The 12583-nt window shown below is 43.3% G+C and overlaps 1 protein-coding gene across 2 annotated transcripts in view; it reads left to right on the forward strand.

Moving 5' to 3' along the window:
* LOC126428298 (carbonic anhydrase 1-like) overlaps positions 1–12583 on the forward strand; it is a 217305-nt gene that overhangs the window by 50126 nt on the left and 154596 nt on the right. For both annotated transcript variants that reach the window (XM_050090220.1, XM_050090221.1), the window contains exon 2: positions 8–116. The gene's annotated coding sequence lies outside the window, so the exon portion shown is untranslated. The remainder of the gene's footprint in view (positions 1–7; positions 117–12583) is intronic.

The following is a 12583-nucleotide window of genomic DNA, read 5'->3' on the forward strand; positions in this document are numbered from 1 at the left end:
GTTCCAGTTGCTGATCGCAGAATGACGAGAACCTACTGGAGAAGCCAGTTTCAAGAAACTACACTGATTATAATGCTGAGACCTTGGAAGTTTGTTTGAAGGACATACGAAGTAGAGTAAGAACACAATGAAGTACAAGTCAGTACTACAATGTACCTAGAAGCACAATAACAAATAAGCTTAAAATCTATGGGTTGCTGGTACCCCATGATCACCCTACAGTCTTCAATCAAGAAGAAGAACAAGCCTTTAAGGCTCATGTTGTCAAATTAGCTACATTTGGATTTCCTATCACTGATCTTGATTTAAGATACTCCATAAAATACTATCTTGACATACAGGGGCGTACAGTAAAGAGTTTTAAAAACAACTTTCCAGGTCCCGATTGGGCAGCTTCATTTAGAAAACGTTACTTCAAGTTAAGGGTGTGTACAGCATGTAAAATTAAACGAGTAAGGGCTGCTACCGATGAAACGATTGTCAATGATTATTTTGACAACGTACAAACTGTTCTCAGCAACGTTCCAGATGAGAACGTATGGAATTATGACGAGACGAACCTGCGAGATGACCCTGGAGCAAGCAAGATCATTTGTAAAAGGGGGCAGAAGTAGGTTAAACGGATAATGGAACGACAAAGTCTTGTATTTCTCTAATGTTTTGTGGAAGTGGCTGTGGAGAGATGTTATCACCCTACGTAGTGTGTAGGTCTAAGCATTTATGGTCTGCGTGGAACGAAGGTGGTCTTGCGGGATGCAAGTACAACAGAATAAATAGTGAAAAAATGGGTGGATTGATTCGCAGACAGTCGAAGATTAGTTTATGACCACCTTACTTCCTCGCTTGAAAAAGCTTCCTGGTGTCTTGGTTGTGATTGAGGACAACTTAAGTTCCCTTATAAACTTAGAAATTGTAAAAGCTTGTGAGGACAACGATGTAAAGTTTGTGTGTCTGCCACCAAACTCGACACATATCGCCCTGTCACAGGAAGTCACCTACCATGGCCCTATGAAAAGGGAGTGGCGTAAGATATTGACTTCGTGGAAGGAAAAAAATGTCAATGACTTGCCCAAGGATAAATGTCCTAAACTGCTAAAGCAGCTGGTTGACTGTTTGTATGTAGGGAACGCCGGATTTAACTCCTAATTTACTTAAAGACTTTCCTGCGAATTGTGACCTTTCTGACAGAAAATCAGGAATACATTGCTGGCCATTAAAATTGCTACACCACGAAGATGACATGCTACAGACGCGAAATTTAACCGACAGAAAGAATATGCTGTGATATGCAAATGATTAGCTTTTCAGAGCATTCACACAAGGTTGGCGCCGGTGGCGACACCTACAACGTGCTGACATAAGGAAAGTTTCCAACCGGTTTCTATACACAAACAGCAGTTGACCGGCGTTGCCTGGTGAACCGTTGTTGTGATGCCTCGTGTAAGGAGGAGAAATGCGTACCATCATGTTTCCTACTTTGATAATGGTCGGATTGTAGCCTATCGGGATTGCGGTTAATTGTATCGCGACACTGCTGCTCGCGTTGGTCGAGCCACTGACTGTTTGCAGAATGAATCGGTGGGTTCAGGAGAGTAATACGGAACGTCGTGCTGGATTCCAACGGCCTCGTATCACTAGCAGTCGAGATGACAGGCATCTTATCCGCATGGCTGTAACGGATCGTGCAGCCAAGTCTCGAATCCTGAGTCAACAGATGGGGACGTTTGCAAGACAACAACCATCTGCACGAACAGATCGACGACGTTTGCAGCAGCATGGACTATCAGCTCGGAGACCACGGCTGCGGTTACCCTTGACGCTGCATCACAGACAGGAGCGCCTGCGATGGTGTACTCAACGACGAACCTGGGTGCACGAATGGCAAAACGTCATTTTTTCGAATGAATCCAGGTTCTGTTTACAGCATCATGATGTCACATCCGTATTTAGCGACATCGCGGTGAACGCACATTGGAAGCGTCTATTCTTCATCGCCATCCTGGCGTGTCACCCGGCGTCATGGTATGGAGTGCCATTGGTTACACCTCTCGGTCACCTCTTGTTCGCACTGACGGCACTTTGAACAGTGGACCTTACATTTCAGATGTGTTACGACCCGTGGCTCTACCCTTCATTCGATCCCTGCGAAACCCTACATTTCAGCAGGATAATGCACGACCGCATGTTGCAGGTCCTGTACGGGCCTTTCCGGATACAGAAAATGTTCGACGGCTGCCCTGGCCAGCACATTCTCCAGATCTCTCACCAATTGAAAACGTCTGGTCAATGGTGGCCGAGCAACTAGCTCGTCACAATACGCCAGTCACTACTCTTGATGAAATGTGGTATCGTGTTGAAGTTGCATGGGCAGCTGTACCCGTACACGCCATCCGAGCTCTGTTGACTCAATGCCCAGGCGTATCCAGGCCGTTATTACGGTTGTTCTGGGTACTGATTTCTCAGGATCTATGCAACCATTGGCGTGAAAATGTAATCACATGTCAGTTCTAGTATAATATAATTGTCCAATGAATACCCGTTTATCATCTGCATTTCTTCTTGGTGTAGCAATTTTAATGGCCAGTACTGTACAATCGCACACCTCAAACCATACTTCATAGGCAGGCAATTTCATTAGAAGTCGCTTTTGAGGAACGGTATCATAAACCCTTCTGAAATCCAGAAATACGTAATCACTTTGATATGCCCTGTCGATAGCACTCACCACTTCGTGTGAGTAAAGAGCTATTTGTGTTTCGCGCGAACGATATTTTATGAATCCATCCTGACTGTGCGTCAATCGATCATTTTCTTCGACGTAATTCATAATATTCCAACACAGTATATGTTCCAAAATCCTACCGTAAATCGACGTGAGTTATGTTCTGTAACTCAGCTGATTATTCCTATTTCATTTCTTGGTATTTTCTGGTGTGACGTGTACAACTTTGCAGTCTTTAAGTATGGATCTTACGTCGACGAAGCGGCTGCACTTGGAAGTCAAGTATGGAGCCATTATATCAGTAAACTCGAAAGGAACCTAATTGGTATACAATAAAGAACGAAAGGCTTGCCTTTATTAAGTGATTTAAGGTGCTTCGGTACACCGAGGATGTATGCTTCTGAGTCACTCATGTTGGCTGGCAGCTGTTCTTGATTCGAATTCTGAATATTTACTTCGTCTTCTATGGTGAAGAAATACGACTGACTATGAGAGCATGCTGAAAAGTAACGACTCCTATTTTTACGTGAAAACTCTTAAGGATTTTGAATAAAACAAACTTTATTAATATTATGTAACTTTATTCTTCGTGTCTACGTATTTATTTCTCAACATAGTCACCATGGCGGCAAATACATTTCCCCCAACAAGTGGTCAGACCGTAGAATGTGTGACTCTGTTGACGGACCAACGACATCACCTCTGCTTACCGCTTCATCACTAGCAAAGTGAAGCCCTCAAAGGTGTTCTTTAAGTTTTGCAAACAGATGAAAACCGAATGGAGCCAAGTCGGATCTGTATGCAGGATGATCGATGGCTGTGAAATCGAGGCGTCGGAATGTTGCAGATGTCGCAGCACTCGTGTGTGGTCGGGCGTTGTCATGCTGAAGCAGAAGGTGATCCGTCTGTGGACGAACTCTTCGAAATCGAAACCTGATTACAACACTCTGTTTCTCACGTACCGACATAGTTATGTTACACACCGTATGTCATTTTATTCTTGCTTACGGCTCCGTTAATTGTTGTTTTTGTTGTGAGCCTCAGTCCTGAGAGTGGTTTGATGCAGCTCTCCATGCTACTCTATCCTGTGCAAGATTCTTCATCTCCCAGTACCTACTGCAACCGACATCCCTCTGAATCTGCTTAGTGTATTCATCTCTTGGTCTCCCTATACGATTTTTACCCTCCACGCTGCCCTCCAACACTAAACTGGTGATCCCTTGATGCCTCAGAACATGTCCTACCAACCAATCCCTTCTTCTAGTCAAGTTGTGCCACAAACTCCTCTTCTCCCCAATTCTATTAAATTCCTCCTCATTAGTTATGTGATCTACCCATCCAATCTTCAGCATTCTTCTGTAGCACCACATTTCGAAAGCTTCTATTCTCTTCTTGTCTAAGCTATTTATCGTCCATGTTTCACTTCCATACATGGCTACACTCCATACAAATACTTTCAGAAACGACTTCCTGACACTTAAATCTATACTCGATGTTAACGAATTTCTCTTCTTCAGAAACGCTTTCCTTCCCATTGCCAGTCTACATTTTATATCCTCTCTACTTCGACCATCATCAGTTATTTTGCTCCCCAAATAGCAAAACTCCTTTACTACTTTAAGTGTCTCATTTCCTAATCAAATTCCCTCAGAATCACCCTACTTAATTCGACTACATTCCATTATCCTCGTTTTGCTTTTGTTGATGTTCATCTTATATCCTCCTTTCAAGACACGGTCCGTTCAATTCAACTGCTCATCCAAGTCCTTTGCTGTCTCTGACAGAATTACAATGTCATCGGCGAACCTAAAAGTTTTTATTTCTTCCTACCTACTCCGAATTTTTCTTTTGTTTCCTTTATTGCTTGCTCAATATACAGATTGAATAACAACCCTGTCTCACTCCCTTCCCAACCAATGCTTCCCTTTCATGTCCCTCGACTCTTATAGCAGCCATCTGGTTTCTGTACAAATTGTAAATAGCCTTTCGCTCCCTGTATTTTACCCCTGCCACCTTTAGAATTTGGAAGAGAGTATTCCAGTCAACAATGTCAACAGCTTTCTCTAAGTCTACAAATGCTAGAAACGTAGGTTTGTCTTTCCTTAATCTAGCTTCTAAGATAAGTGGTAGGGTCAATATTGCCTCACGTGTTCCTATATTTCTACGGAATCCGAACTGATCTTCCCCGAGTTAGTTTTTCCATTCGTCTGTAAAGAATTAGCGTTAGAATTTTGCAGCCGTGACTTATTAAACTGATAGTTCGGTAATTTTCACATGTGTCAACACCTGCTGTCTTTGGGATTGGAATTATTTTATTCTTGTTGAAGTCTGAGGGTATTTCACCTGTCTCATACATCTTGCTCACCAGATGGTAGAGTTTTGTCAGGACTGGCTCTCCCAAGGCTGTCAGTAGTTCTAATGGAATGTTGTCTACTCCTGGGGCCTTGTTTCGACTCAAGTCTTTCAGTGATCTGTCAAACTCTTCACGCAATATCATATCTCCCATTTCCTCTTCACCTACATCCTCTTCCATTTCTATAACACTCCCCTCAAGTACATCGCCCTTGTATAGGTCCTCTATATACTCCTTCCACCTTTCTGCTTTCCCTTCTTTGCTTAGAACTGGGTTTCCATATGAGCTCTTGATTTCTCCAAAGCTCTCTTTAATTTTCCTGTAGGCAGTATCTACCTTGCCCCTAGTGAGATAAGCCTCTACATCCTTACATTTGTCCTCTAGCCATGCCTGCTTAGCCATTTTGCACTTCCTGTCAATCTCATTTTTGAGACGTTTGTATTCCTTTTTGTCTGCTTCATTTACTGCATTTTTATATTTTCTTCTTTCATCAATTAAATTCAATATTTCTTCTGTTACCCAAGGATTTCAACTAGCCCTCGTCTTTTTACCTACATGATCCTCTACTGCCTTCACTACTTCATCCCTCAAAGCTACCCATTCTTCTTCTACTGTATTTCTTCCCCCATTCCTGTCAATTGTTCCCTTATGCTCTCCCTGAAACTCTGTACAACCTCTGGTTCTTTCAGTTTATCCAGGTCCCATCTTCTTAAATTCCCACCTTTTTGTAGTTTCTTCAGTTTTAATTGATATTCCGACACAAAGTCTGCCTATTAATTACGTATACTTGTATGTGACATAGATCAGACTTTCACACGCAAAACAAGGAAATGAGAATTTGTAAAGATTATAAAATGTTGACTTTGTATTTACTTTTATTTGGTCGATTCACTTTTATTAAAAGAGGCAGCTAAACAATTTATATATACTGAAGCGCCAAAGGAACTGGTATAGGCATGCGTACTCAAATGCAGAGATATATAAACAGACAGAACACAGTGCTGCGGTCGGCAACACCTATATGGGACAACAAGTGTCTGGAGCAGTTGTTCGATCGGTTACTGCTGCTACAATGGCACGTTATCAAGACTTAACTGAGTTTGAACGTTGTGTTATAGTCGGCGCACGAGCGATGGGACACAGCATCTCAGAGGTAGCGATGAAGTGTGATTTTACCCTACTACCATTTCACGAGTGTACCGTGAATATCAGGAATCAGAAACATCAAATCTCTGACATCTCTGCTGCCAGAAAAAAGATCCTACAAGAATGGGACCAACGAAGACTGTAGAGAATCAACCAGTGTCAGCTTGCGAACCATTCAACGAAACATCATCGATATGTGCTTTCGGACCCGAAGGCCCACTCATGTACCCCTGATGACTAAAAGCCGGCCGGAGTGGCCGAGCGGTTCTAGGCGCTACAGTCTGGAACCGCGCGACTGCTACGGTAGCATGTTTGAATCCTGCCTCGGGCATGGGTGTGTGTGACGTCCTTAGGTTAGTTAGGTTTAAGTAGTTCTAAGTTCTAGGTTGATGGAAATCCAGATCTAAGCACAGAATGGAAAGCAGAAAGGTGGAAGGAGTATATAGAGGGTCTATACAAGGGCGATGTACTTGAGGACAATATTATGGAAATGGAAGAAAAGGAAGAGGATGTAGATGAAGATGACATGGGAGATATGATATCTCGTGAAGAGTTTGACAGAGCACTGAAAGACCTGAGTCGAAACAAGGCCCCAGGAGTAGAAAACATTCCATTAGAACTACTGGCAGCCTTGGGAGATCCAGTCCTGACAAACTCTACCATCTGGTGAGCAAGATGTATGAGACAGGTGAAATAACCTCAGACTTCAACAAGAATATAATAATTCCAATCCCAAAGAAAGCAGGTGTTGACAGATGTGAAAATTACCGAACTGTCAGTTTAATAAGTCACAGCTGCAAAATACTAACGCTAATTCTTTACAGACGAATGGAAAAACTGGTAGAAGCGGACCTAGGGGAAGATCAGTTTAGATTCCATAGAAATGTTGGAACACATGAGGCAATACTGACCTTACGACTTATCTTAGAAGAAAGATTAATGAAAGGCAAACCTACGTTTCTAGCATTTGTAGACTTAGAGAAAGCTTTTCACAATGTTGATTGGAATACTCTCTTTCAAATTTTGAAGTTGGCAGGGGTAAAATACAGGGAGCGAAAAGCTATCTACAATTTGTACAGAAACCAGATGGCAGTTATAAGAGTCGAGGGACATGAAAGGGAAGCATTGGTTGGGAAGGGAGTGAGACAGGGTTGTAGCCTCTCCCCGATGTTATTCAATCTGTATATTGAGCAAGCAATAAAGGAAACAAAAGAGAAGTTCGGAGTAGGTGTTAAAATCCACGGGGAAGATATAAAAACTTTGAGGTTCGCCGATGACATTGTAATTCTGTCAGAGACAGCAAAGGACTTGGAAGAGCAGTCGAACGGAATGGACAGTGTCTTGAAAGGAGGGTATAAGATGAACATCAACAAAATCAAAACGAGGATAATGGAATGTAGTCGAATTAAGTCGGGTGATGCTGAGGGAATTAGATTAGGAAATGAGACACTTAAAGTAGTAAAGGAGTTTTGCTATTTGGGGAGCAAAATAACTGATGATGGTCGAAGTAGAGAGGATATAAAATGTAGATTGGCAATGGCAAGGCAAGCGTTTCTTAAGAAGAAAAATTTGTTATCATCGAGTATAGATTTAAATGTCAGGAAGTCGTTTCTGAAAGTATTTGTATGGAGTGTAGCCATGTATGGAAGTGAAACAGGGACGATAAATAGTTTGGACAAGAAGAGAATAGAATCTTTCGAAATGTGGTGCTACAGAAGAATGCTGAAGATTAGATGGGTAGATCACACAACTAATGAGGAGGTATTGAATAGAATTGGGGAGAAGAGGAGCTTGTGGCACAACTTGACTAGAAGAAGGGATCGCTTGGTAGGACATGTTCTGAGACATCAAGGGATCAGCAATTTAGTATTGGAGGGCAGCGTGGAGGGTAAAAATCGTAGAGGGAGTCGAAGAGATGAATACACTAAGCAGATTCAGAAGGATGTAGGCTGCAGTAGGTACTGGGAGATGAAGAAGCTTGCACAGGATAGAGTAGCATGGAGAGCTGCATCAAACCAGTCTCAGGACTGAAGACCAGAACAACAAGAAGTTCTAAGGGATTGATGACCTCAGAAGTTAAGTCCCATAGCGCTCAGAGCCATTTGAACCATTTTTTTTGATGACTAAAACTAAACTCAGCCCGAACAGGCCATGGAGGCACAACGGTACCGACCGACCGCCGTGTCATCCTCAGCCCATAGGCGTCACCGGATGCGGATATGGAGGGGCATTTGGGCAGCACACCGCTCTCCCGGCCGTATGTCAGTTTCCGAGACCGGAGCCGCTACTTCTCAATCAAGTAGCTCCTCAGTGTACCCCGCTTGCCAACAGCGCTCGGCAGACAGGGTAGTCACCCATCCAAGTGCTAGCCCACCCCGACAGCGCTTAGCTTCGGTGTTCTGACGAGAGCGTTGTTACCACTCCGGCAAGGCCGTTGGCACCATTGATGACTGCGTGACAAAAAACTTTACTCCCCGCCTGGGCCAGTCAACACCGACGTTGGGCTGTTAATGACAGGAAATACGTTGCCTGATCATTCTCATTTCAAACTGTATCGAGCGGGTGGACGTGTACCCGTATGGAGAAAACCTCATGAATTTATGAGCCCTGCATGTGAGCAGGGGACTGTTCAAGCTGGTGGAGGCTCTGTAATGGTGTGGGGCGTGTGCAGTTGGAGTGATATGGGACCCATGATACGTCTAGGTACGACTCTTGACAGGTGACACGTACGTAAGCATCCTGTCTGAGGACCTGCATCCATTCATATCCATTGTGCATTCCGACGGACTTGGGCAATTCCAGCAGGACAATGCGACACCCAACACGTCCAGAATTGCTACAGGGTGGCTCCAGGAACTCCCTTCTGAGTTTAAACACTTCCGCTCGCCACCAGACTCCCCTGACATGAACATTATTGAGCATATCTGGAATGCCTTGCAACGTGCTGTTCAGAAGTGATCTCTACCTCCTCCTACTCTTACGGATTTATGGATAGTCCTGCAGGATCCGAGGTGTCAATTCCCTCCAGTACTACTTCAAACATTAGTCGAGCCCATGCAACGTCGTGTTGCGGCACTTCTGCGTGCTCGCGGGGGCCCTACACAATATTAGGCAGGTGTACAAGTTTGTTTGGCTCTTCAGTGTATATTCTTTCGTTCGAAGTCAAGGCCAAAGCTGATGTATCTAACTTGCATCTAAAATATTGTAAATACTGATACTGTAATAAAATGAACTCTTTGCTATGCAAGCTATTATTAAATGAAATGCTTTAAACTGCTTTGTGGCTGCTGCTGTAGAAAAATACATGAAATATTTTGTAATATTTGAAATTTCCGCGTAATGGCAGTTGATTGTTGCATACCAGCGATGTTCTATTTCCTGACGGAGCAGCAGCTACAAACTGCTAGAAATTGTTAAAATGCCGTCGACCGGGGTTACTTTGCGCCAGTTTTTCATGTTTTCACTTGCATATTAATTAATAAAAAATTTGAATAACTGGGTTTCGACGTCAAAATTGGGTTTTAACCAATGAACAAAGTATTAAGAAGTAATCCGTATGAACTTATTTTAAAGAAATTATCTTTTTTTAATTTTTTCACTATTTTTTAAATGTTGGAACAAAGTAACCCCTGCTCGGAGCTACTTTGGACCACCCCCTTATCTTGATAAAAATTGAATACAATTCACCTGTTAGACTATTGTAACCCATTACACAACGATCATGTAATGAAATGACAATACAAAGTAGCAAAAAGATAATAATTTACTTATTTAAATACCTGTAAAGAAAACAAAATTTTAGATTTGTTTTGAAAAACATTAAAACCTTTATTATCGTTCTACAGACTTTTTTAATGCTAATTTTTTATACTAACTCAAAATAAGTGTCCTCGTTTCATGGGCTTGGGTGGGTTGATATTTTTCTTCATGTCAGTCCACTCATAAACAAGAATATTCTTTTCGTCTGGCCACTTCCAGGACTTTTTGGTCTTGCTCATAAAATCTACTGTAGGGCCTAGCTCTACCCCATTAGACAGTTTTGTTATCAAACCTGTATAATGCTTTCCTTCACACATGACAATAACAAAGTCGCCTTCTTTCAAGTTACGTTTTAATGATTCTAGGTCTGTTGCCGGTGGTGTTCCCTTGATAGACTCGATGGTACCAACTTCTTCATCAAAATCTTCAGATTCAATTTTAGTTGAAGGAAGTTGTGCACCACCATCAGAAGCACTGCTATCATGAAGACTGTAAGAACTAGAGTTATCTGATTCGCTTGCCGGTTCTTGCTTTCTACGTTGAGCCCCTGGGTTTAGGTGTAGAAGTTGATGCGTCTTCAAAGTCCATTTCATTTTCGCTCGACTCATCAACCAATATTGAACAAAAACTTTTTCCAGCTGGAACATCCAACTTCTGTGTTCCTGGGTTCTCAGACTTGTGCGTGGACGTGCATTATCGTGTTCGAGCAAGATTTCTGTTGGATTCTTGTCCGATCGATCACGTCGGAAACGGTTCTTGAGTTTATTCAGAGTCTTCACGTATGCCTCTGAATTGATGGTTGACCCTCTTCACACCACATCCACGATAATGACGCCATCACATTCCCAGAACAGTGTCACTATGAGTTTTCCGGCAGAGGGAGTTGTCTTGAATTCTCGTTTTGTCCCTAATTAGGATGGTATCACTCCACGGACTGCCTTTTTGTTTCCGGCGCAAACTGGTGCATCCAGCTTTCGTTCCCCGTAACGATCCGTGACAGAAAGGCCTCTCCGTCGATCTCAAGAAACTCCAACAATTCAGATGAAATGGCTTTTCTTTGAATCTAGTGGTCTGCTGTGAGCATGCGTGGAACCCACTGTGAGCACATCTTTGAATATCCGAGTGTCTCGATCATTGCAGACGCACTTCCAATGCTGACCGACAACTGTAGAGGCAATTGTCGAGTTGTGATGCGCCGGTCGGCACGAATAATGGAATCAGCACGATTCAACATGATTGCAGCAGTGGTTGACTATGGAGCTCTGCTTCTGCATTTCCTGAGGCTGTAACAGGTTTTACCCGTCGCCCAACTGTACTCTTAGCAACTGCAGAATCGCCATACACTGCACACAAACGTTTATAGATGTTCACCACGGTTTCTTTATCTGCACACAAGAATTCAATAACAGCACGCTTCTTGTAAAGCGAGTGTGTAGACGCCATTTTGACGCTGTACTACGGCTCTGCCATCTGCCAGAACTGTTCGAAACTACATCGGCGCACAGAACAAATATCAAATGTGAAGCACCTACAAGGACTTTTATCTGTGTATATTAATGGGTTTGTAAAAATAAATGTGGGGCACTACTTATTGACCTAAACTCGTATTAGAGTTCTGAACTTCACGTACCAAAATCCACTGCGTAACAAAATTAAAGGATTCCGAATCATAAGTTAACAAAATCTGGCTCAAAAGTGCCTTCACCCTTCCTCTGTAGTGGTGCAAAATTGTGGCCTTCCTGTGACGTCATTCTCTGGCTCTGCGACGCTTCAAACAGCAACGTGACGACACAGGCGAGAAAGGCCAGAGCTCAGAGGTTCATATGACGTGTAAGGTGGGTGGATGATGTCATATTGGCACCAAATTTCACCACAGTTCTCTCCAACGCTACTGTGGACGAGAGACACTATGTAAAGGTCGCCACAGTACCTCTTACCCACGTTTCACTCCTTCTTTTGACACCTATGTGACGGACGTCAGAATCACGACATCCAGTATGGAAATCACGCGGTTTCCTTATGGGAGGTGGAAGAAAACATTTCACACACACTACCGTTCAGAATCGACACGAAAAGGCCTCAGCGAGTGGGATAGAGGGCGGCAATGAAACCACCCCTGCGTTGGGGCTTTGATTCCCACACATTTCGCAGTCGAAAATTACAGTTCGCAGTGCGATGTGGGATAGGACGATGTTCTTGACAACGTCCGACACTGCTGTCAACCCCTCGGCATTTCAGTCCTACTATAAGGACATCGTGGGGCTGCAGGCCCGTCCAAGTGATGTGACCCGTTTGGAGTGTAGTGCGACCACAATTTTTGCCCCGGTATACAGCGTGGAACCACTAGAGATCGAAATTTAAACCTGAGCCGAAGCATAAAAATTTTTCATCTTTACTTTTTCACTCCCTCCTGTGGCGTAATCAAGTGGGGGGCAACACTAAATTGTACGTGAATAAAACGGCAAAGGGTCCCCTAAGGCCCTCAGGCCGGGGAAACACACTCGATGCCACCCACGCACCTTTGTTGAGCACGTTACAAATGTACCTGTCAGCCACTTCCACACACATTCAGCCTCGCGGGTGCTCTAGCGCCTGAAGGTTAA

The sequence above is a fragment of the Schistocerca serialis genome, chromosome 12, assembly GCF_023864345.2.
Source record: "Schistocerca serialis cubense isolate TAMUIC-IGC-003099 chromosome 12, iqSchSeri2.2, whole genome shotgun sequence".
Lineage (NCBI taxonomy): Eukaryota > Metazoa > Arthropoda > Insecta > Orthoptera > Acrididae > Schistocerca > Schistocerca serialis.